This window comes from Salmo trutta, chromosome 12, assembly GCF_901001165.1.
Source record: "Salmo trutta chromosome 12, fSalTru1.1, whole genome shotgun sequence".
Taxonomy (NCBI): domain Eukaryota; kingdom Metazoa; phylum Chordata; class Actinopteri; order Salmoniformes; family Salmonidae; genus Salmo; species Salmo trutta.
Window position 1 is genome coordinate 87582310 of NC_042968.1, and position 27759 is coordinate 87610068.

Genomic DNA, 27759 nt, shown 5'->3' on the forward strand with positions numbered 1-27759 from the left:
TCATTCACTTCACTTCAGACACTAATTTATTCCATTCAGAAACACACTTATTCCATTCAGAAACACACTTATTCCATTCAGAAACACACTTATTCCATTCAGAAACACACGTATTCCATTCAGAAACACAATTATTCCATTCAGAAACACACTTATTCCATTCAGAAACACACTTATTCCATTCAGAAACACACTTTTTCTTATTCCATTCAGAAACACACTTATTCCATTCAGAAACACACTTATTCCATTCAGAAACACACTTATTCCATTCAGAAACACACTTATTCCATTCCATCCTCAGCACTTCACACTTCAGAAACAATTTCTAAGACACCGAGACACTTGAGTCTAAATTGGAAACTCCCTTAAACGCTGTGGTGACATAACACCTTCATAATACACCTGCTATGGTGACATAACACCTTCATAATACACCTGCTATGGTGACTTAACACCTTCATAATACACCTGCCATAGTGACATAACACCTTTATTAAACACCTGCCATGGTGACATAACACCTTCATAATACACCTGCCATAGTGACATAACACCTTTATTAAACACCTGCCATGGTGACATAGCACCTTCATAAAACATCTGCCATGGTGACATAACACCTTTATTAAACACCTGCCATGGTGACATAGCACCTTCATAAAACATCTGCCATGGTGACATAACACCTTTATTAAACACCTGCCATGGTGACATAGCACCTTCATAAACATCTGCCATGGTGACATAACACCTTCATAAAACATCTGCCAAGGTGACATAACACCTTCATGAAACACAACAACTTCATAAAACACCTGCCATGGTGACATAACACCTTCATAAAACACCTGCCATGGTGACATAACACCTTCATAAAACACCTACCATGGTGACATAACATCTTCATAAAACATCTGCCATGGTGACATAGCACCTTCATAAAACATCTGCCATGGTGACATAACATCTTCATAAAACATCTGCCATGGTGACATAACATCTTCATAAAACATCTGCCATGGTGACATAACACCTTTATAAAACATCTGCTATGGTGCCATTTTATTTTATTATTATTATTATTTTTATTTTTTATTTAACTACAGTGGGGGGGAAAAGTATTTGATCCCCTGCTGATTTTGTACGTTTGCCCACTGACAAAGAAAAGATCAGTCTATAATTTTAATAGTAGGTTTATTTGAACAGTGAGAGACAGAATAAAAACAAAAAAATCCAGAAAAACGCATGTCAAAAATGTTATAAAATGATTTGCATTTTAATGAGGGAAATAAGTATTTGACCTTAAAACAGGTTTTAAGACACTAGACCAATGGATCCATATGCTGCTTCTATTTAGACACTAGACCAATGGGTTGATATGCTGCTTCTATTTAGACACTAGACCAATGGGTCCTTATACTGCTTCTATTTAGACACTAGACCAATGGGTTGATATGCTGCTTCTATTAAGACACTAGACCAATGGGTCCATATGCTGCTTCTATTAAGACACTAGACCAATGGGTCCATATTTACATTTGACATTTTAGTAATTTAGCAGACGCTCTTATCCAGAGCGACTTACAGTAGTGAATGCATACATTTCATACATTTTTTTTCTCCATATGCTGCTTCTATTAAAACACTAGACCAATGGGTCCATATGCTGCTTCTATTAAAACACTAGACCAATATGCTGTGTCTATTGGGTGTTACTGTATATTTATTAATTTATTTAACTAGGCAAGTCTGTTAAGAACAAATTCTTTGTGTGCCACCCTATGGGACTCCCAATCATGGCTGGTTGTGATACATCCTGGATTCGAACCAGAGTGTCTGTAGTGACACCTCAAGCACTGAGATGCAGTGGCTTAGACCGCTGCGCCACTTCGGGTTATATTTGAACAGCTAACAGGCCTTACATAGTCTGTCTCTTACTGTATTTGTATTTATTATGAATCCCCATTCATTCCTGCCAAGACAGCAGCTACTCTTCCTGTGGTTTATTATGGATTCCCATTTGTTCCTGCCAAGACAGCAGCTACTCTTCCTGGGGTTTATTATGGATCCCCATCGTTCCTGCCAAGACAGCAGCTACTCTTCCTGGGGTTTATTATGGATCCCCATTCATTCCTGCCAAGACAGCAGCTACACTTCCTGGGGTTTATTATGGATCCCCATTTGTTCCTGCCAAGCCAGCAGCTACTCTTCCTGGGGTTTATTATGGATCCCCATTCATTCCTGCCAAGACACCAGCTACTCTTCCTGGGGTTTATTATGGATCCCCAAAATAATGTTTTTCAGGCACTTACATCAGGCACTTACATCACACATTAAAAAACAGATACAACAGTGCATCAAATAACATTATTACACCACTACATATATACAGTACAAATACAACAGCTAACAAGCTGTTAGCTGTTATATTTAAAGGTGAGGTCAGTACAGGTGCATCAAAGCTGGGACCGAGAGACTGAAGAATAGCTTATATCTCAAGGCTAAACAGCAATCACTAACTCAGAGAGGCTGCTGCCTACACTGAGACCCAATCACTTGCCACTTTAACAATATGGATCACTAGTCACTTTAAATAATGCCACTTTAATAATGTTTACATATCTTACATTACTCATATCACATGTATATACTGTATTTTATACCATCTAGTTGCACCTTGCCTATGCTGCTTGGCCATCGCTAATCCAAATATATGGATTAGCGATGGCCAAGCAGCATAGGCAAGGTGCAACTAGATGGTGTAAAATACAGTATATACATGTGATATGAGTAATGTAAGAAATGTAAACATTATTAAAGTCTCTCGGTATAAGAATATGTACATATTCTCATTCCCCCCTTTTAAATGTGTCTGTATTAGGAAGTTGTTGGGGAATTGTTAAATACTTGTTAGATATTACTGCACTGTCGGAACCAGAAGCACAAGCATTTCGCTACACTCGCATTAACATCTGCTAACCATGTGTATGGAACCAATAAAATTTTATTTGACTTGATATTCTGTCTCTGTATATATGAACAGCTAACAAAACCTTATGTCGTCTGTCTCTGTATATATGAACAGCTAACAAGACTTATATAGTCTGTCTCTGTATATATGAACAGCTAACAGGCCGTATATAGTCTGTCTCTGTATATATGAACAGCTAACAGACCTTATATAGTCTGTCTCTGTATATATGAACAACTAACAAAACCTTATATAGTCTGTCTCTGTATATATGAACAGCTAACAGGCCTTATATAGTCTGTCTCTGTATATATGAACAGCTAACAGGCCTTATATAGTCTGTCTCTGTATATATGAACAGCTAACAGGTCGTATATAGTCTGTCTCTTTATATATGAACAGCTAACAACCCTTATATAGTCTGTCTCTGTATATATGAACAACTAACAGGCCTTATATAGTCTGTCTCTGTATATATGAACAGCTAACAGGTCGTATATAGTCTGTCTCTGTATATATGAACAGCTAACAGGCCTTATATAGTCTGTCTCTGTATATATGAACAGCTAACAAAACCTTATATAGTCTGTCTCTGTATATATGAACAACTAACAGGCCATATATAGTCTGTCTCTGTATATTTGAACAGCTAACAAAACCTTATATAGTCTGTCTCTGTACATATGAACAGCTAACAGGCCTTATATAGTCTGTCTCTGTATATATATATACATATACATCTATTCCAAGATGGCGTAGCAGTTCAGACGTCCATTACCCTCCTCTTGTCGTGTCCCGTGTATATATATATTTACATATTTTTTCTTCACTTATCTTTTTACATTTTTTATTCTAAAATCTCAACCTCAAAGCACTCTCCTGCAACCCACCTCACCAATTAAAAAAAAAAGAAAGTATTATTTACCTCATCTGAATTCCACAACAGAAGCTAGCCAGAGGTTAGCCATTTTCACTGGCTAACGTTGAAGTTCAGCTAGCCACGGTTAGCTGTCCTCAGCTATCCATTAGCTCGAAAAGCTATCGCCAGTTTTTGTACAGCGCGACTCAGACCAGAGCATACCGGACCTATTCTCTCTCCTTTCCCCGATTTCTACCGCAGGCTCTGGACATTTACACCTGGATCTTGCAGCTAACTAGCTGCTACCTGAGTGACTATTGGCAACGTCGGTCACGGAATTAACACACATTATTACGGAGCTAGCCAGCTAGCCAGCTGAGGAGTTCCGTCAGCCACTCGTGGGCTTTTCCTGAGCTAGCCAGCTGAAGTGTCTCCTGGGCTACAACTCACCTATCCTGACCCGTTTTACTGCCGATGCGGAGCCCCATCGGGTCTTCACGACTGGACCACCGACGTTATCTGCCCGAGGGAGTTGTCCAACTGGCCCCTCCGTCGCGACGTAACCTGATCGCCCATCTGCGGCCGGCTAATCGTTAGCTGTCTTTTCGGCTGCGATCTGAATTGGTCTATCGGACACTTTTCTTGGGCCACTATAACTAACTATTTTGCCAACTTGGACAGGTCCCCCCTTCCACACGGAACCCCACTAACCCACAGACGGAAACGCACGAGGTGGCTAAAAACAGACCTCCCTCCCATCTTCCACCAGCTTGCTACCTATGGCCCGGCTAGCTGTCTGAATCTCACTGGACCCTTTGATCACTCGGCTAAGCATGCCTCTCCTTAATGTCAATATGCATTGTCCATTGCTGTTCTGGTTAGTGTTTATTGGCTTATTTCACTGTAGAGCCTCTAGCCCTGCTCATTATACCTTATCCAACCTCTCAGTTCCTCCACCCACACATGCTATGACATCTTCTGGTTTCAATGATGTTTCTAGAGACAATATCTCTCTCATAATCACTAAATGCCTAGGTTTACCTCCTCTGTACTCACATCCCACCATAACTTTTGTCTGTACATTATACCTTGAAGCTATTTTATCGCCCCCAGAAACCTGCTCCTTTTTCTCTCTATTCTGGACGTCACAGACGACCAATTCTTATAGCTTTTAGCCGTACCCTCATACTTATTCTTCTCTGCTCCTCTGGGGATGTAGAGGTGAATCCAGGCCCTGCAGTGCCTGGCTCCACTCCTACTCCCCAGGCGCTCTCTTTTGATGACTTCTGTAACCGTAATAACCTTGGTTTCATGCATGTTAACATTAGAAGCCTCCTCCCTAAGTTTGTTTTATTCACTGCTTTAGCACACTCTGCCAACCCGGATGTCCTAGCTGTGTCTGAATCTTGGCTTAGGAAGTCCACCAAAAACTCTGAAATCTTCATCCCTAACTACAACGTTTTCAGACAAGATAGAATGACCAAAGGGGGCGGTGTTGCAATCTACTGCAGAGATAGCCTACAGAGTTCTGTCCTGCTATCCAGGTCTGTACCCAAACAATTTGAACTTCTACTTTTAAAAATCCACCTCTCCAAAAACAAGTCTCTCACCGTTGCCGCCTGCTATAGACCCCCCTCGGCCCCTAGCTGTGCTCTGGACACCATATGTGAACTGATTGCCCCCCATCTATCTTCAGAGCTCGTGCTACTAGGTGACCTAAACTGGGACATGCTTAACACCCCAGCCATCCTACAATCTAAGCTTGATGCCCTCAATCTCACACAAATTATTAATGAACCCACCAGGTACAACCCCAAAGCCGCAAACACTGGCACCCTCATAGATATCATCCTAACCAACGTGCCCTCTAAATACACATCTGCTGTTTTCAACCAAGATCTCAGCGATCACTGCCTTATTGCCTGCACCCGTAATGGGTCAGCGGTCAAACGACCTCCACTCATCACTGTCAAACGCTCCCTGAAACATTTCAACGAGCAAGCCTTTCTAATCGACCTGGCCCTGGTATCCTGGAAGGATATTGACCTCATCCCGTCAGTAGAGGATTCCTGGTTATTTTTCAAAAATGCCTTCCTCTCCATCTTAAATAAGCATGCCCCTTTCAAGAAATGTAGAACCATCAACAGATATAGCCCTTGGTTCTCCCCAGACCTGACTGCCCTTAACCAACACAAAAATATCCTGTGGCGTTCTGCATTAGCATCGAACTGCCCCCGCGATATGCAACTTTTTAGGGAAGTTAGAAACCAATACACACAGGCAGTTAGAAACGCCAAGGCTAGCTTTTTCAAACAGAAATTTGCTTCGTGCAACTCCAACTCTAAAAAGTTCTGGGACATTGTAAAGTCCATGGAGAATAAGAACACCTCCTCCCAACTGCCCACTGCACTGAGGATAGGAAACTCTGTCACCACCGATAAGCCCACTATAATTGAGAATTTCAATAAGCATTTTTCTACGGCTGGCCATGCTTTCCACCTAACTACCCCTACTGCATTCAACAGCACTGCACCCCCCACAGCTACTCGCCCAAGCCTCCCCCATTTCTCCTTCTCCCAAATCCATTCAGCTGATGTTTTGAAAGAGCTGCAAAATCTGGACCCCTACAAATCAGCTGGGCTTGACAATCTGGACACTTTCTTTCTAAAATTATCTGCTGAAATTATTGCAACCCCTATTACTAGCCTGTTCAACCTCTCTTTCGTGTCGTCTGAGATTCCCATAGATTGGAAAGCAGCTGCTGTCATCCCCCTCTTCAAAGGAGGTGACACTCTTGACCCAAATTGCTACAGACCTATATCCATCCTACCCTGCCTTTCTAAGGTCTTCGAAAGCCAAGTCAACAAACAGATTACTGACCATTTCGAATCCCACCGCAGCCTCTCCGCTATGCAATCTGGTTTCAGAGCTGGTCATGGGTGCACCTCAGCCACGCTCAAGGTCCTAAACGACATCGTAACCGCCATCGATAAGAAACAATACTGTGCTGCCGTATTCATTGACCTGGCCAAAGCTTTTGACTCTGTTAATCACCACATCCTCATCGGCAGACTCAGTAGCCTTGGTTTCTCAAACGATTGCGTCGCCTGGTTCACCAACTACTTCTCTGACAGAGTTCAGTGTGTCAAATCGGAGGGCCTACTGTCTGGACCTCTGGCAGTCTCTATGGGGGTACCACAGGGTTCAATTCTTGGGCCAACTCTTTTCTCTGTATACATAAATGATGTCGCTCTTGCTGCTGGTGAATCTCTGATCCACCTCTACGCAGACGACACCATTCTGTATACTTCTGGCCCTTCTTTGGACACTGTGTTAACAACCCTCCAGACGAGCTTCAATGCGATTCAACTCTCCTTCCGTGGTCTCCAACTGCTCCTAAACACAAGTAAAACTAAATGCATGCTCTTCAACCGATCGCTGCCTGCACCTGCCCGCCTGTCCAGCATCACTTCTCTGGACGGTTCTAACTTAGAATTTGTGGACAACTACAAATACCTAGGTGTCTGGTTAGACTGTAAACTCTCCTTCCAGACTCACATCAATCATCTCCAATCCAAAGTTAAATCTAGAATTGGCTTCCTATTTCGCAACAAAGCATCCTTCACTCATGCTGCCAAACATACCCTCGTAAAACTGACCATCCTACCAATCCTCGACTTCGGCGATGTCATTTACAAAATAGCCTCCAATACCCTACTCAACAATCTGGATGCAGTCTATCACAGTGCCATCCGTTTTGTCACCAAAGCCCCATATACTACCCACCACTGCGACCTGTATGCTCTCGTTGGCTGGCCTTCGCTTCATAATCGTTGCCAAACACATTGGCTCCAGGTCATCTACAAGACCCTGCTAGGTAAAGTCCCCCCTTATCTCCGCTCACTGGTCACCATAGCAGCACCCACCTGTAGCACGCGCTCCAGCAGGTATATCTCTCTGGTCACCCCTAAAACCAACTCCTCCTTTGGTCGTCTCTCCTTCCAGTTCTCTGCTGCCAATGACTGGAACGAACTACAAAAATCTCTGAAACTGGAAACACTTATCTCCCTCACTAGCTTTAAGCACCAGCTGTCAGAGCAGCTCACAGATCACTGAACCTGTACATAGCCCATCTATAATTTAGCCCAAACTACTACCTCTTCCCCTACTGTATTTATATATTTTATTTATTTTGCTCCTTTGCACCATATTATTTATATCTTAACTTTGAACTTTCTTCAAACTACAAATCTACCATTCCAGTGTTTTTCTTGCTATACTTTATTTACTTTGCCACCATGGCATTTTTTGCCTTTACCTCCCTTATCTCACATCATTACTCACATTGTATATAGTCTTATTTTTTTCTACTGCATCATTGATTGTATGTTGTTTTACTCCATGTGTAACTCTGTGTTGTTGTGTGTGTCGAACTGCTTTGCTTTATCTTGGCCAGGTCGCAATTGTAAATGAGAACTTGTTCTCAACTTGCCTACCTGGTTAAATAAAGGTGAAATAAATAAATAAATATGAACAGCTAACAGGCCTTATATAGTCTGTCTCTGTATATATGTCTGTATAAACTATACCACTAGTCCAGGGCTATTCAACTGTATTGTTACGGGACCAGATTTGAAAAAGGTTATTTGCAGGGGGTCCAGACATGGGATTACTCTTCCTAAAACCAGTGTAAAAAACAATGAGCAAACAGAAATATAATCTTACAAAGCTCTTTTATTAAAAATGTTCCTAAAAGTTCATTTGAAGTGCTTTAATATTAGCCTAATTCAGTGTATCACATTGTTGAAATTATGGAACACATTTGTCATTATAAGACAGTTGACATACATAGATTCACCTTTTGTTTTTATTTACACATAGGAAACATTTTACTCATGGCATATCTCAGTTGACCAGCTTTTTGCCGGAGAAGTCTCTCTCCCGTCGCATCAGTAGAGAACGTTCTACAGCACGTCTGTGGGGACTTAAACTCATCAAATCTCGTTGCAAAGTTAGGCTGAAAGCTAAAGTCAACATCACGGGAGTGATCCGTACTGGTGATGACTGAAGATAATCCCGCAGTGTAGGGTAATGGAGCGTTTTACTTGGGCTCAAATCAGAGAAGAAAATAACACATATGTTGAAAGGAAGTACGTTTTTTCAATCACGTGAAAAACTGTTTAATCCCTTCCCTGTATTCCAAATGAAGTCGATTCAACTGAGTGACGATGTTATACAAACAAATACATCTGATAAGAACTACATGCTCTCTTGAGAGCATTATTATCCTTGCTTAGCCACCGAACTTCATTATGTAAAAGTAGAGCGATGTCGCAGGCTAGATATTGATCGGATAAAGTTTATGATAGCCATAATATCCATTTTGTTAACTCACTGCTAAATTAAGTGCAAAGCACACTGGTGTATCAGGGAGTGTAGCGATCTCATTCGATAGACAAGCAGACATACCCTGTACCCCTGTTAGTGGCTCTGATTGGCTGTAACTGGTATGTTGGGTGATATTGATTGACAGCACTTAGTGGGCGGGACTACAGGAAAACAGATTCTCCCATTTGAGAATATTGAAGGAGGGCTCCTTTTGGCACTAAATCTAGGATTTTGGATTTATTTTCTTAATGTTCAGAATTGGCCATTCTAAATTGATAAATGGGGCAGATCTGGCCCATGGGCCGCAAGTTGAATAGCCCTGCACTGGACCATTGCGTCTCTATGGTAACGCGTTACTTGTATTAGCAGCTAATTAACCTTTGATTAATTAAGCTAACGAGGATGAGATGGCAAATTACAAACAGTAATTGGTGGTTAATTAAAGGTAATGAATGCATTAGTGGTTTGTTTGGCCATATTCCCTAAGTGATGACCACATAATAAGATTCTGTTTCTATGGTAATGGCCCAATCTCCACGACTGTGTGTGTGTGTGTGTGTGTATGTGTCTAGATGTGCGTGTGTGTGTGTGTGTTTTTTTTTAGATGTGTGTGTACTCACGTTGTACGTCTCCAGCTTGACTCTGTTGCGGAAGACGTGTGTGGTGAATTTGACCTTCCGGAACACCTCGTCAAACGCTGCCTCATCCTGATGGACAGACAGGGGAAAGGTTCACAGTGTGTATGTGTGTGTGTGCATGAGAGAGAGCGAGAGAGACAGTGTGTGTGTGCGTGCGTGTGTGTACGTCTCACTGTATCTTTAAGCTGGCCCAGAGTCTCTGCACTGTGACCCAGAATGCCCTCTGCTGTCTCATGGAAACATGTCACCCACTGGTTATCACTGAAGTCTGCTATGTTAGCCTGGAGAGGAGAGAGAGAGAGAGGGAGGGAGGGAGAGAGAGAGGGAGAAGTAGAGCGAGAGAGAGAGAGAGAGAGAGCGAAGGAGAGAGGGGGATGGAGAGAGGGAGAGATAGAGATTAGAGAGAGACACAGCATGAGTGTCGAGGTTGTTTCTATGTCGTGTAATTGCTCTTCAGTGTATGGTTTCAGTGTATATACCCTGAGTGTACAAAATATTAACAACACCTGCTCGTTCCATGACATAGACTGACCAGGTGAAAATTATAATCCCTTATTGATGTCACTTGTTAAATCCACTTCAGTCAGTGTAGATGAAGGGGAGGAGACAGGTTAAATAATTTTTTAAGCCTTGAGACTATTGAGACATGGATTGTGTACGTGTGCCATTCAGAGATTGAATGGGAAAGACAAACACTTAAAACTTGTTAGTGCTAGGGTCCTTTTTTCTCAATTTCCGCCTGACTGATGTGCCCAAAGTAAACTGCCTGTAGCTCAGGCCCTGAAGCCAGGATATGCATATAATTGGTACCATTGGAAATAAAACACTTTGAAGTTTGTAGAAATGTTAAAATAATGTTGGAAACTATACCACAATAGATATGGAAGGAGAAAATCCAAAGAAAAACCAACCGGAATCTGTTTTGAGAGCCCATGCTCTTACAATGGAAAGTATAAGGAAATAATTAAATCTAGCTCCCAGTATGCAATTCTTATGGATGCCACAAGGTGTCAGCACTCTATGTTCAAGGTTTCAGGCTTGTTTCTTCCAAAACAAATGAGAAAGAACAGTTTTAGTACAAGGACACAGTCTTGGAAGGAAATTCGTGTTCGGGCGCGCGATGAAGACAAGACGCACCTGCTAATATCGGTTTCCTATTGAACATACTTCTTTCCGTATGAAATATTATAGTTTGATTACATTTTAGGGTATCTGAGGAGTCAATAGAAATGTATTTTGACTTGTTTTAACAAAGTTAATGGAAGATTTTTGAATTCCTTTCTCTGCAAGTTGAACGAGTGGATTACTCAAATCGATGGCGCCAACTAAACAGACTTTTTGGGATATAAAGAAGGATTTTGTCTAACAAAACGAAACTTATAGCTGGGACCCTTCAGATGACAAATCAGAGAAGGTTTTTCAAAAAGTAAGTGAATATTTAATCGCTATTTGTGAATTTCTGAAACCTGTGCTGGTTGAAAATATTTTTATATGGGGCGCCGTCCTCAAACAATCGCATGGCATGTTTTTGCTGTAATGGCTACTGTAAATCGGACAATGCAGTTAGATGAACAATAATTTAAGGTTTCAACCGATATAAGACCCTTGTATCCACCTAAATGTTTAATATCCATAATTGTTATGATTATTTATTTGAATTGCGCACCCTCCAGTTTCACCGGAAGTTGTCCCGCTAGCGGGACGCCTAGCCCTAAGATTAACCTCTTACATCTGCTCCAATATCCAATGATGGGCGTGGCGCGAAATACAAATTCCTCTAAAATCCGAAAACTTCAATTTTTCAAACATATGACTATTTTACAGCTATTTAAAGACAAGACTCTCGATAATCTAACCACACTGTCCGATTTCAAAAAGGCTTTACAATGAAAGCAAAACATTAGATTATGTCAGCAGAGTACCCAGCCAGAAATAATCAGACACCCATTTTTGAGCTAGCATATAATGTCACAAAAACCCAGAAGACAGCTAAATGCAGCACTAACCTTTGATGATCTTCATCAGATGACACACCTAGGACATTATGTTATACAATACATGCATGTTTTGTTCAATCAAGTTCATATTTATATCAAAAAACAGCTTTTTACATTAGCATGTGACGTTCAGAACTAGCATACCCCCGCAAACTTCCGGGGAATTTACTAACAATTTACTAAATTACTAACGATAAACGTTCACAAAAAGCATAACAATTATTTTAAGAATTATAGATACAGAACTCCTCTATGCACTCGATATGTCCGATTTTAAAATAGCTTTTCGGATGAAGCACATTTTGCAATATTCTAAGTACATAGCCCAGCCATCACGGGCTAGCTATTTAGACACCCGGCAAGTTTAGCCTTCACCAAAATCACATTTACTATAAGAAAAATGGTCTTACCTTTCCTGTTCTTCGTCAGAATGCACTCCCAGGACTTCTACTTCAATAACAAATGTTGGTTTGGTCCCAAATAATCCATAGTTATGTTCCATCAGCGACGTTTTGTTCGTGCGTTCTAGACACTATCCGAATGGTAAAGAAGGGTCGCCCGCATGGCGCATTTCGTGACAAAAAATGTCTAAATATTCCATTACCGTACTTCGAAGCATGTCAACCGCTGTTTAAAATCAATTTTTATGCAATTTATCTCGTAACAAAGCGATAATATTCCAACCGGGAATCTCAGTTTCGGTAAAAAGAGGGAAAAACAGAAAGGCTGGGGCGGCCAGTGCACGCGCCTAAGCCTTTTGTCTGCTGAGAGCCCATTGGAGCCGTAGGAAGTGTCACGTAACAGCAGAGATCCTTTGTAATGAATAGAGATGACAAAGAAGGGCAAGAAATGGTCAGACAGGGTACTTCCTGTACAGAATCTTCTCACGTTTTGGCCTGCCAAATGAGTTCTGTTATACTCACAGACACCATTCAAACAGTTTTAGAAACTTTGGAGCGTTTTCTATCCAAAGCTAATAATTATATGCATATTCTAGTTTCTGGGCAGGACTAATAATCAGATTAAATCGGGTACGTTTTTTATCCAGCCGTGAAAATACTGCCCCCTAGCCATAAGAGGTTTTAAGTGCCCTTTGAACAGGGTACAGTAGAAGGTGCCAGGTGAACGAGTTTGTGTCAAGAACTGCAATGCTGTTGTTTTTGTTTTACGCTCAACAGTTTCCCCGTTTGCATCAAGAATGGTCCTCCACCCAAAAGACATCCAGCCAACTTGGCACAACTGTGGGAAGCATTGGAGTCAACATGGGCCAGCATTCCTGTCAAACGCTTTCAACACCTTGTAGAGTCAATTCCTCGACAATTTGAGGCTGTTCTGATGTTTTGTATAGTCAGTGTATGTCTGCCCTTTATGTGTGTCTGCACTATGTGTGTGTGTGTGTGTGTGGGGGGGGGGGGGGATGTTGTACTCACAGACAGCTTGAGGCAGTATTTGTAGTTAGGGAATTGTTTGTTACACTTCTCACAGTGGTAGAGTCCATTTGGTTGTTCTATCACCTTCTTCTTACAGTCTGCAGAGGGACAGGCCTGGTACAGACAGCTTTCCTTACAACAAAGCAACACTGTGGCTACAGAGCTGAAATAATCCATCTGTAGAGAGGGAGAAGGGAGGGGGAGAGAGAAGAACAAACACCATTGTAAATACAACCATATTTATGCTTATTTATTTTCCCTTTTGTACATTAACCATTTGTACATCGTTACAACACTGTATATATACATAATATGACATTTGTAATGTCTTTATTCTTTTTAAACTTCTGTATGTTAAATGTTTACTGTTCATTTTTATTGTTTATTTCACTTTTGTATATTTTCTACCTCACTTGCTTTGGCAATGTTAACATATGTTTCCCATGCCAATAAAGCCACTTGAATTGAACTGAATTGAATTGAAAGGGAGAGAGAGATGGAGGGGGGGTGGATGGAGGGTGGTAAGAGGGGAAAGAGGGAAAAAGAGGAGAGAAAATAGGACACCAAAAAGAGAGAGAGAGAGAGAGACAGAGAAGCAGAGAGAGACACAGAGAGACAGAGAGTGACAGAGAGACAAAGAGAGAAACAGAGAGAAAGCGAAACAGACAGACAGAGAGAGTGTGAGAAACAGACAGAGAGAGAGACAGAAAGAGAGAGAGGCATAGAGAGAGAGACAGAGAGAGAGATACACAGAGAGGCACAGATAGTAACAGAGAGAGACAGATAGCGACAGAGAGAGACAGAGAGACACAGAGAAAGAGACACAGAGACACAGAGAGAGACAGAGAGGCACAGAGAGACACAAACAGAGAGACAGAGAGGCACAGAGAGCCAGAGAGAGATACAGAAATAGACAGAGAGACACAGACACAGAGAGAAACACAGAGAGAAACAGAGAGAAACACAGAGAGAAACACAGAGAGAGAGAGACAGAGAGAAACACAGAGAGACAGAAAGAGACAGAGAGAGAATTGGTTGTAAATGTGTGAGATACAACAGGACAACATTTTCTGGAAATGGATTTCAATTGTAGCATAAGTCACACAAGCAGTCGAAAGCCAATGTAATTATAAAGCAGAAGCTTGTTAAATTATGTGTACGTTCCCCTGCAGTTGAAAGGGAATATGTGTGTACCCGCCTGTGTGTATGTGCGTATGTGTAAGGTTGGTATAATTTATGGCGTTATTAGCACCTAAGGCTTGAGCGAGGATTCAACAGCGGTAGAGACAGAAGATGGTAATTTAGCAGGATAAAGCCTATTCTCTCCTAGCTGCATGACTGGCAGAGTAAGATTACCACACAGTTAAATACCAGAGACATGACTGGCAGAGTAACACAACATTACCACACAGTTAAATACCAGGGACATGACTGGCAGAGTAACACAACATTACCGCACAGTTAAACACCAGGGACATGCCTGGCAGAGTAACACAACATTACCACACAGTTGTCGTGTCTTTGGCTATGCCGGATTAAGTGATATGACATGCTAACTTATAAAATTATTTCTCTGTAATTAATATTACCTGATTAAGCTAATCATGTAAATGTAATTAACTAGAAAGTCGGGGCACCACAGAAGAACGTTTATAGAGCTGTTATCTTCCGAATAAACTCTTAAAATACTTAGTAATATTTTACATCGATAGCAGTCAATATTAACCCTTATCTTATTTTCAGTCTCATCATGAAAGTTGTAAATTCTTGGTTATCTTCATGAACCCTGGCTAACAAGTTGAATCAGCAATACAAAATTGGGTTTAATTATTTATTTACTAAATACCTAACTAATCACACAGAATTACATATACACAGAATACAATGATGTCATACAGAAAACGTCCTGGTGAACGGAGCCTGTATCATGGCTGGTTACACAAAGGAAAGGGGGTTGGGCTTGAATGAAAGGGCGGGAAGATTTAGGAACAAAGAAACAGCAGCTATGCTATCGTAAATACATTATCTTATGCATTCTAAATTACCGCCCATTTGGAAAAGGAAAATGCAATAAATATTTACTCTGAGCTGCGCTTCGGTAGATTGGTCGTAGATGCTGGCCGGGTTGGCCACCAGATCTTCCTGTAGTGGTAATGGATACGTGGTGGTATCTTCGTCTGGTTGTTAGACTGGATCCGTCGTCTGTCCTTTCCTAGCCCACGTTAGCAGCGGCTAACTCAACGGCTAAGAAGTATCACTTCTGTAGTGAATAAGCTCAAAGTTCATACCAGTTCATACCATAGCTCACGCCGAGGTTGGCTTAGTTCTGTTCTTGATATGTGTCTGTCCTTCTAACGTAGAGGCTGCAGTCCTCACGTACTGGAACACGTGAATGTCTTTTCGTCAAAGACTTATATAGTGGAGAGGAGGGAAGGAGGTGTTTCATCGTTTATAACCCCATGTCTCTTCACAGGGTTGGCCACTGATCGGGCAGGGCCCTTTCCTTATGAAAATCCAATTCTCTCATTTGGAAGCTAAAATTACATTTAATCTCCTAACAAACAATTTCAATATCAAACATTTCAATTGCATAACAATTCCATGTGACTCTGATAACTAGAGGGTGTATACTTTGTGTAGAGGGTGTATACTCAGGTACAGTTTATGTCGTCCTGTCATCAATCATAATGTCTCAGATAACAATGAACTGACATACATACTCATTACGTTATCAAGCATATTTCCAACTAGTTTTATTATCAAAAGATGGTTCATTTTCCCCATTTGTTTGATGTTCCCAGACTCTCTATATTTAACACAGGCTATTCAAGTCCTTCAGTAGGGTCAGAGAGAGAGGGGAAGGGGGAAAGGTATTTATGGGGGGGTCATAAACCTTACCCACAGGCCAACGTCATGACACAGTTAAATACCAGGGACATGACTGGCAGAGTAACATTACCACACAGTTAAATACCAGGGACATGACTGGCAGAGTAACACAACATTACCGCACAGTTAAACACCAGGGACATGCCTGGCAGAGTAACACAACATTACCACACAGTTAAATACCAGGGACATGCCTGGCAGAGTAACATTACCACACAGTTAAATACCAGGGACATGACTGGCAGAGTAACACAACATTACCACACAGTTAAATACCAGGGACATGACTGGCAGAGTAACACATTACCACACAGTTAAATACCAGGGACATGCCTGGCAGAGTAACACAACATTACCACACAGTTAAATACCAGGGACATGCCTGGCAGAGTAACACAACATTACCACACAGTTAAATACCAGGGACATGACTGGCAGAGTAACATTACCACACAGGTAAATACCAGGGACATGCCTGGCAGAGTAACATTACCACACAGTTAAATACCAGGGACATGCCTGGCAGAGTACATTACCACACAGTTAAATACCAGGGACATGCCTGGCAGAGTAACATTACCACACAGTTAAATACCAGGGACATGCCTGGCAGAGTAACACAACATTACCACACAGTTAAACACCAGGGACATGACTGGCAGAGTAACACAACATTACCACACAGTTAAACACCAGGGACATGCCTGGCAGAGTAACATTACCACACAGTTAAATACCAGGGACATGCCTGGCAGAGTAACACAACATTACCACACAGTTAAATACCAGACAGGAAAGTCAGGATAACAGTAAGTCAGTCAGGGGGCAGGTACACACAAATGTGTTCTCTTTCTTTCTTCCTTTCTTGAATGCACGTACTTACTGTACACACACACACACACACACACACACACACACACACAGACGGCATGCAACATTGAGACTAAACTAAATAGGTGGGACCAGTACTTACAGTTTACAGGTGTTTGATATCTCTAAGTGTCACTATAATTATCCTGTGTGGACACAACTGAAGGAAGAGACAACTACTGCTGGAAACAACTACTGCTGGAGACAAGTACCGCTGGAGACAAGTACCGCTGGAGACAAGTACCGCTGGAGACAAGTACCGCTGGAGACAAGTACTGCTGGAGACAAGTACTGAAGGAAGAGACAAGTACTGCTGGAGACAAGTACCGCTGGAGACAACTACTGTTGGAGACAAGTACTGCTGGAGACAAGTATCGCTGGAGACAAGTACTGCTGGAGACAAGTGCTGAAGGAAGAGACAAGTCCTGCTGGAGACAAGTACTGAAGGAAGAGACAAGTACTGCTGGAGACAAGTAATGTAGGAAGATACAACGACTGTATAAAGAGACAACTACTGTAGGAAGAGACAACCACTGCTGGAGACTCGTACTGCTGGAGACTCGTACTGCTGGAGACTCGTACTGCTGGAGACTCGTACTGCTGAAGACTCGTACTGCTGGAGACAAGTACTGCTGGAGACAAGTACTGAAGGAAGAGACAAGTTCTTATGAATACAAGTACTGTAGGAAGAGACAACTATTGTAGGAAGAGACAACTACTGTAGAAAGAGCCAAGTACTGAAGGAAGAGAGAAGTACTGCTGGAGACAAGTACTGTAGGAAGAGACAACTACTTGTCATGTCTTTGGCTGTGCCGGATTAGGGGATATGACATGCTATTCTATGAAATCATTTCTCTGTAATTAATATTACCTGATTGAACTAATCATGTAAATGTAATTAACTACAAAGTCAGGGCACCACAAAATAATGTTTATAGAGCTGTTATCTTCTGAATAAACTCTTAAAGACCTGGTAATCTTTTATGTCAATAGCAGTCAATTCTTAATTGTCACCTTATTCAGTCTCATCTGAAGTCATAGAATTCTTGGTTATCTTCACAAACCCTGGCTAACAAGTTGAATGAGCAACACAAAATTTGGTTTAATTATTTATTTACTAAATACCTAAACAATCACTCAGAATTACACATACACAGGATGGGTCATACATTGATTACTAATTATGTTATAAAAGAAAACGTTCCTAGCGGATGGAACCAATATGATGGCTGGTTACACAAAGAAAGGGGGTTGGGTTTTGAATGAAAGCGCGGGAAGACTGAGGAACAAAGGAATAAGGGTCTCTGATCGGACCTTATGCTATCGTAAATACAGAATCTTATGCATTCTAAATAACCGCCCATTTGGAAAAGGAAAATGCAAGAAATATTTACTCTGAGCGGTGCTTCAATAGGTTGGTCGTAGATGGAAGGCCTTGTTGCCCCACAGAGATCTCCCTTGTACTTTGAAGAATATGTCTTGTGGTAGGACGGATACGTTGTCGTACCGTCGTGTGTTTGGTAGAAGAGATACTTTGTCCGTCCTTTCCTAGCCCACGTCTACAACTGCTGCTGCTCACTCAACGGCTAGGAGGTATCACTTCTTTAGTGAATAGGAGTTCAAAGTTCATACCAAGTTGCCATTCTTTAAGCTCACGCTGAAGTTGGCTTAGTTCTGTAGTTTGATATTAGCCCTTTTAACGTATGGACTGTCATCCTCACGTCCTCGGGAACACAAATGTTACATTTTTGTAAAGGCCTTATGTAGTAGGGAGAGAAAGGCGTGTTTGATAGTTCACAACCAATGTCTGTTCACATGGGCGGGGCCACTGAGTTGAGCCTAGTTCACTTATGAAAACCAATTCTCTCATTTAGAAGCTAAAATGACATTTCATCTGTTCACAAATAGTTTAATATTTAAACATTTAAATTCCACAACAATTCCATGTGAATAACTATAATGTGTAGACTTTCCAAGATACAGTTTCTGTCATCCTATCATCAGTAATAATTTCTCAGATGTCAACTGATCTGATATCATATTCTTTAAGTACCAACACATATTTTCAACTGGTTGGATTACCGAAATATGGTTCTGTTCACCACCCTTTTGATGTTAACAGACTCTCTCTATGTTAACAAAGAGCTTTCCAAGAGTCACATCTATAGAGTAGAGAGAGGAAAGAGGGAAAGGTATTTATGGGGGTCATAAACCTCACCAACAGGCCAACATAATGACATACTGTAGAAAGAGACAAGTACTGAAGGAAGAGACAAGTACTGCTGGAGACAAGTACTGTAGGAAGAGACAACTACTACAGGAAGAGACAAGTACTGAAGGAAGAGACAAGTACTGCTGGAGACAAGTACTGTAGGAAGAGACAACTACTGTAGGAAGAGACAACTACTACAGGAAGAGACCACTACTGTATAAAGAGACCAGTACTGAAGGAAGAGACATGTACTGTAGGAAGAGACAACTACTACAGGAAGAGACAACTACTGTATAAAGAGACCAGTACTGAAGGAAGAGACATGTACTGCTGGAGACAAGTACTGTAGGAAGAGACAACTACTGTAGGAAGAGACCACTACTGTAGAAAGAGACCAGTACTGAAGGAAGAGAGAAGTACTGTAGGAAGAGACAACTACTACAGGAAGAGACAACTACTGTATAAAGAGACCAGTACTGAAGGAAGAGACATGTACAGTAGAAAGAGACAAGTACTGAAGGAAGAGACAAGTACTGCTGGAGACAACTACTGAAGGAAGAGACATGTACTGTAGGAAGAGACAAGTACTGCTGGAGACAAGTACTGAAGGAAGAGACAAGTACTGTAGGAAGAGACAAGTACTGCTGGAGACAAGTACTGAAGGAAGAGACAAGTTCTTATGAATACAAGTACTGTAGGAAGAGACAACTATTGTAGGAAGAGACAACTACTGTAGAAAGAGCCAAGTACTGAAGGAAGAGACAAGTACTGCTGGAGACAAGTACTGTAGGAAGAGACAAGTACTGTAGGAAGAGACAAGTACTGCTGGAGACAAGTACTGAAGGAAGAGACAAGTACTGTAGGAAGAGACAAGTACTGCTGGAGACAAGTACTGAAGGAAGAGACATGTACTGTAGGAAGAGACAAGTACTGCTGGAGACAAGTACTGAAGGAAGAGACATGTACTGTAGGAAGAGACAAGTACTGTAGGAAGAGACAAGTACTGCTGGAGACAAGTACTGAAGGAAGAGACAAGTACTGTAGGAAGAGACAAGTACTGCTGGAGACAAGTACTGAAGGAAGAGACAAGTACTGTAGAAAGAGACAAGTACTGCTGGAGACAACTACTGAAGGAAGAGACAAGTACTGCTGGAGACAACTACTGAAGGAAGAGACAAGTACTATAGGAAGAGACAAGTACTGTAGGAAGAGACAAGTACTATAGGAAGAGACAATTATTGTAGAAAGAGACAAGTACTGCTGGAGACAACTACTGAAGGAAGAGACAAGTACTATAGGAAGAGACAAGTACTGTAGGAAGAGACAAGTACTCTAGGAAGAGACAAGTACTGCTGGAGACAAGTACTGTAGGAAGAGACAACTACTATAGGAAAAGACAAGTACTGAAGGAAGAGAAAGTGTGTGTGTGTGTGTGTGTGTGTGTGTGTGTGTGTGTGTGTGTGTGTGTGTGTGTGTGTGTACCTACTCAAGCATTCGAGAGTATGTCCCAGAGAATTTTATGTCCATTGTCACTTTGACCTTTACAGAACACAACATGTTACCATCAGGTTCAACGACCTTTGACCTATATGGGACACACCACATTACAGTAGGGCTCAACGAGCTTTGACTTCTGACCCCTGCAGGCTACAGTGACTCAGACCCAAATCATCTGTCCCAGGTTGTATCCAAAATGGCCCCCTTTATATATCCCTTGTCCCAATAGGGCGTCAAATAGGGCCCTGGTCAATGTAGAGCACTATATAGGGAATAGGATAATATTTGGGACGCATCCCAAGACATCACTGCTCCTTCCCAGAACCCTAATGAGACTAACAAGAGAGTTAACGACAAAGTCTAATTAGTGGCATTCCCCCCAGCTTTACCGACCTCCCAAACAGCACGTCCGGGTTTGGAGTGAGTAGTCGTACCGCACCTCGCTCCGCAGGTAATATTACATTTCATTACATTACAACGGTTTGATTTGTTTGATCTGAGCATTTTTTTTAGCTAGCTACATAGCCATCTTTGTATCAAAGATAATTGTGTAGTTTAGAGTAATTATCGAGGTTAGCTAGCCAGCCGCGACGCCGTTGTCCGTTGTCCAGACTCCAGACTTAGTCATCATCAAACCCACTGCTAGCTAGCCAACCGTTACCGACTAGCAGCACTGTAGAAACTAATACATTACAACGGAACGATTTGACTAGTGTAGTGTTAGCTAGCTACATAGTTGTCTTTGTCATAGTTTGATAATTGTGTAGTTTAGAGTAATTATCGAGGTTAGCTAGCCAGCTATTTTCGTCCCCCGCGACGCCATCTTCCAAACCTAGCCAACTATTACCGACGAGCAGCATTGTAGAAACTAAATACATTACAAAGGAACGTCTTAATTAGTGTTATGTTAGCTAGCTACATAGTTGCCTTTGTATCATGATAATGGTGTAGTACTGAAACTATCGAGGTTACCTAGCCAGCTACACTTTCAAACAAAGTCAACAACGCAGCCACTGCTAGCTACCCTACTTCACCAGCCAGCAGCACTGTATGATTTTAGTATTTTTAGTCAATAAGATTTTTGCAACGTAAACTTAACTTTCTGAACATTTGAGACGTGTAGTCCACTTGTCATTCCAATCTCCTTTGCATTAGCGTAGCCTCTTCTGTAGCTTGTCAACTCTGTGTCTGTCTATCCCTGTTCTCTCCCCTCTGCACAGGCCACACAAACGCTTCACACCGCGTGGCCGCTGCCACTCTAACCTGGTGGTCCCAGCGCGCACAACCCACGTGGCGTTCCAGGTCTCCGGCAGCCTCTGGAACTGCCGATCTGCGGCCAACAAGGCAGAGTTCATCTCAGCCTATGCTACCCTCCAGTCCCTCGACTTCTTGGCGCTGACGGAAACATGGATTACCACAGAAAACACTGCTACTCCTACTGCTCTCTCCTCATCTGCCCATGTGTTCTCGCACACCCCGAGAGCATCTGGCCAGCGGGGTGGTGGCACTGGAATCCTCATTTCTCCCAAGTGGACATTCTCTCTTTCTCCCCTGACCCATCTGTCTATCGCATCCTTTGAATTCCATGCTGTCACAGTTACCAGCCCTTTCAAGCTTAACATCCTTATCATTTATCGCCCTCCAGGTTCCCTTGGAGAGTTCATCAATGAGCTTGACGCCTTGATAAGTTTCTTTCCTGAGGACGGCTCACCTCTCACAGTTCTGGGTGACTTTAACCTTCCCACGTCTACCTTTGACTCATTCCTCTCTGCCTCCTTCTTTCCACTCCTCTCCTCTTTTGACCTCACCCTCTCACCTTCCTCCCCTACTCACAAGGCAGGCAATACGCTTGACCTCATCTTTACTAGATGCTGTTCTTCCACTAATCTCATTGCAACTCCCCTCCAAGTCTCCGACCACTACCTTGTATCCTTTTCCCTCTCGCTCTCCTCCAACACTTCTCACTCTGCCCCTACTCGGATGGTATTGCGCCGTCGCAACCTTCGCTCTCTCTCTCCCGCTCCTCTCTCCTCTTCCATCCTATCATCTCTTCCCTCTGCTCAAACCTTCTCCAACCTATCTCCTGATTCTGCCTCCTCAACCCTCCTCTCCTCCCTTTCTGCATCCTTTGACTCTCTATGTCCCCTATCCTCCAGGCCGGCTCGGTCCTCCGCTCCTGCTCCGTGGCTCGACGACTCACTGCGAGCTCACAGAACAGGGCTCCGGGCAGCCGAGTGGAAATGGAGGAAAACTCGCCTCCCTGCGGACCTGGCATTCTTTCACTCCCTCCTCTCTACATTTTCCTCTTCTGTTTCTGCTGCTAAAGCCACTTTCTACCACTCTAAATTCCAAGCATCTGCCTCTAACCCTAGGAAGCTCTTTGCCACCTTCTCCTCCCTCCTGAATCCTCCTCCCCCTCCCCCCTCCTCCCTCTCTGCGGATGACTTCGTCAACCATTTTGAAAAGAAGGTCGACGACATCCGATCCTCGTTTGTCAAGTCAAACGACACCGCTGGTCCTGCTCACACTGCCCTACCCTGTGCTTTGACCTCTTTCTCCCCCCTCTCATCAGATGAAATCTTGCGTCTTGTGACGGCCGGCCGCCCAACAACCTGCCCGCTTGACCCTATCCCCTCCTCTCTTCTCCAGACCATCTCCGGAGACCTTCTCCCTTACCTCACCTCGCTCATCAACTCATCCTTGACCGCTGGCTACGTCCCTTCCGTCTTCAAGAGAGCGAGAGTTGCACAACTTCTGAAAAAACCTACACTTGATCCCTCCGATGTCAACAACTACAGACCAGTATCCCTTCTTTCTTTTCTCTCCAAAACTCTTGAACGTGCCGTCCTTGGCCAGCTCTCCTGCTATCTCTCTCAGAATGACCTTCTTGACCCAAATCAGTCAGGTTTTAAGACTGGTCACTCAACTGAGACTGCTCTTCTCTGTGTCACGGAGGCTCTCCGCACTGCTAAAGCTAACTCTCTCTCCTCTGCTCTCATCCTTCTAGACCTATCTGCTGCCTTTGATATGTGAACCACCAGATCCTCCTCTCCACCCTCTCCGAGCTGGGCATCTCCGGTGCGGCCCACGCTTGGATTGCGTCCTACCTGACAGGTCGCTCCTACCAGGTGGCGTGGCGAGAATCTGTCTCCGCACCATGTGCTCTCACCACTGGTGTCCCCCAGGGCTCAGTTCTAGGCCCTCTCCTATTCTTGCTATACACCAAGTCACTTGGCTCTGTCATATCCTCACATGGTCTCTCCTATCATTGCTATGCAGCCGACACTCAATTAATCTTCTCCTTTCCCCTTTCTGATAACCAGGTGGCGAATCGCATCTCTGCATGTCTGGCAGACATATCAGTGTGGATGACGGATCACCACCTCAAGCTGAACCCCAGCAAGACGGAGCTGCTTTTCCTCCCGGGGAAGGACTGCCCGTTCCATGATCTCGCCATTACGGTTGACAACTACATTGTGTCCTCCTCCCAGAGTGCTAAGAACCTTGGCGTGACCCTGGACAACACCCTGTCGTTCTCCACTAACATCAAGGCGGTGACCCGATCCTGTAGGTTCATGCTCTACAACATTCGCAGAGTACGACCCTGCCTCACACAGGAAGCGGCGCAGGTCCTAGTCCAGGCACTTGTCATCTCCCGTCTGGATTACTGCAACTCGCTGCTGGCTGGGCTCCCTGCCTGTGCCATTAAACCCCTACAACTCATCCAGAACGCCGCAGCCCCTCTGGTGTTCAACCTTCCGGAGACACCTGAAACCCCACCTCTTTTTAAGGAATACCTGGGATAGGACAAAGTAATCCTTCTAACCCCCCCCTAAAATATTTAGATGTACTATTGTAAAGTGGTTGTTCCACTGGATATCATAAGGTGAATGCACCAATTTGTAAGTCGCTCTGGATAAGAGCGTCTGCTAAATGACTTTAATGTAAATGTAAATGTAAACCACTCTACCCTCTGCCTTCCTGGAGTCATCACCCTCCCAGAACTCTGATCCCACGCCTCCTACCACCCTCCGCCTTCCTGGAGTCATCATGATCCCATAACTCTGATCCCACGCCTCCTACCACCCTCTGCCTTCCTGGAGTCATCATGCTCCCATAACTCTGATCCCACGCCTCCTACCACCCTCCGCCTTCCTGGAGTCATCATGATCCCAGAACTCTGATCCCACGCCTCCTACCACCCTCCGCCTTCCTGGAGTCATCATGATCCCAGAACTCTGATCCCACGCCTCCTACCACCCTCCGCCTTCCTGGAGTCATCATGATCCCAGAACTCTGATCCCACGCCTCCTACCACCCTCCGCCTTCCTGGAGTCATCATGCTCCCAGAACTCTGATCCCACGCCTCCTACCACCCTCCGCCTTCCTGGAGTCATCATGATCCCATAACTCTGATCCCCGCCTCCTACCACCCTCCGCCTTCCTGGAGTCATCATGCTCCCAGAACTCTGATCCCATGCCTCTTACCACCCTCCGCCTTCCTGGAGTTATCATGATCCCAGAACTCTGATCCCACGCCTCCTACCAACCTCCGCCTTCCTGGAGTCATCATGCTCCCATAACTCTGATCTCACGCCTCCTACCACCCTCCGCCTTCCTGGAGTCATCATGCTCCCATAACTCTGATCCCACGCCTCCTACCAACCTCCGCCTTCCTGGAGTCATCACGCTCCCAGATTTCCGATTCAGAATTACATAATGGTAGAAATGTATGATGTTGGAATCTCAGAGTTGGAATCTCAGAATTGGACAGAGGGAGAGAGAAATGGAGAGTTTGAGAGATGGATAGATTTTGAAGAGAGAGATGAGGTTAGATGTCTGTCTATCTACCTTAATCCCCCTTTGTAGCCTTCTCTTTTTTTACAGAGTCCCTCCCTCTTTCCCTTTCTTCCTCTCTGGTCTGCTCTCCTTCTGTAGTTCTCAGTGTACAGAGTCCCTCAGGAAGTCTTAACCTGGAAACCACCAAGGAAAACCTATACACACACAACTGCAGATTAATACTAGAGCTGGGACGATAAACCGAAAATTACCAACACCGACAATGCCTTCCTCTTACCAAAGCATTTTGCTTAATTTGGTTATTCTTTTGTGATTTTGCTATACAACGTTTCTGTAGATCAGGGCTCTCCAACCCTGTTCCCGGAGAGCTACCCTCCTGTAGGATTTAACTCCAACCCTGTTTCTGGAGAGCTACCCTCCTGTAGGTTTTAACTCCAAGCCTGTTCCTGGAGAGCTACCCTCCTGTAGGTTTTAACTCCATCCCTGTTCCTGGAGAGCTACCCTCCTGTAGGTTTTAACTCCATTCCTGTTCCTGGAGAGCTACCCTCCTGTAGGTTTTAACTCCAAGCCTGTTCCTGGAGAGCTATCCTCCTGTAGGTTTTAACTCCATCCCTGTTCCTGGAGAGCTACCCTCCTGTTCCTGGAGAGCTACCCTCCTGTAGGTTTGAACTCCAACCCTAATCTAGCGCACCTGATTCCAATAATTAGCATGGTTGATAAACTGAATAAGATTAGTTAGGTTGGAATGAAAACCTGCAGGATGGTAGCTCTCCAGGAACAGGCTTGGAGTTAATTCCTACAGGAGGGTGGCTCTCCAGGAACATGGTTGATGTGAAAACCGACAGGAGGGTGGCTCTCCAAGAACAAGATTGGAGAGCCCTGGTCAACAGTAATAGCCTATGTTTCATGTTGATTCCTGCAATGAAAGTATCTTCCTGTCCCGGTTGGCTGCTGACTCTTACTCCCTCTCCCCACGGTGCACACGGTGGAGGGACAGATGAATTCTCAGAAGCACAAGCAAAATACCATTTTGAAAGCAACTACTGTTGTTATGGTTATCGAGAGCAGAGTGACAGCTTTCTGTGAGTGTATCACGCGTTTCTCCCCTGTTAGTATGGACTTCATGGCACCACTTTACAACCAGAGCAGATTGTAGTTAGTATGGTTCTGATGCACCTGCATAGTGGAGTCGAGCGGAGCGCGCCATTTGCATTGAATAGGCCTACATCAAGTAGCCTAGGCCTAAAACTGGAACGTTTTTATTGGACATTAGCCTACATGGTTACCTAGCAACAATATCATGTTTAGAGTTAGCAATCTAGCTAAGTGTTTTGAGCTCCCACTTCCTCAGCTGGTGAATACTATAGCCTATTGGCCATTATGAACAAAGATGTGGGCAAATTCTCTGAAGAACCAAAAGTACATCTGATAACAGGTTGCACATCAAAATATCAATCATGCGTTTCCTGTAGATGTTAGATGAAATAGCTTCCTGTTTTAATCATAAGCTACTACCTCAGCTGTCTAACCTGTCTAGAGCTCTGCCGCTAATGTAAAGTAACTGTCCATAAAAAAAAAATACACACACACAGAAGCACACACACACTCAGTCACGACACACCGTAACCTTGGGGGTAGAGTGTTTTGGATGAAAGCAGAAAGCAGAATGCTGAATTTGATTATTTGTAAGTAAAACCCTGTAATTGGAATTCCCCTATTACCAGTATAGCTGCTGTGTGTGTGTGTGTGAATATGTGTGTGTGTGTGTGTGTGTGTGTGTGTGTGTGTGTGTTTGTACGTATCCGGCTGTGTGTCGATGTGGGTGTACTACTGCTGTGTGTGATGCTTCCCAACCCTATACATTCACTGAAGGGCGAGAAAGAGAGCTAGAGAGCGAGAGAGAGACAGAAAGAGAGCGAGAGAGAGACATAGAGAGAAAAGCAGTGACAGAGGGAAAGAGAGAGAGAGAGAGAAAAAGACAGAGGGAGGGAGGGAGGGAGGGAGGGAGGGAAAGAAAGAAAGAGAGAGAGAAAGGGAGGGAGGGAGGGAGAGAGGGAGGGAAAGACAGAAAGAGAGCAAGAAGGCAAGAGAGAGAGAGAGAGGGCAAGAGAGAGAGAGAGAGAGAGAGAGAGAGGGCGAGAGAGAGAGAGAGAGGGGGCGAGAGAGGGACAGAGGGCGAGAGAGGGCGAGAGGGGCGAGAGAAGA

General features: G+C 43.5%; 1 pseudogene; it reads right to left on the reverse strand.

Annotated features, from left to right (window-relative positions):
• LOC115202652 (replication protein A 70 kDa DNA-binding subunit-like) overlaps positions 1-27759 on the reverse strand; it is an 85101-nt pseudogene that overhangs the window by 1552 nt on the left and 55790 nt on the right.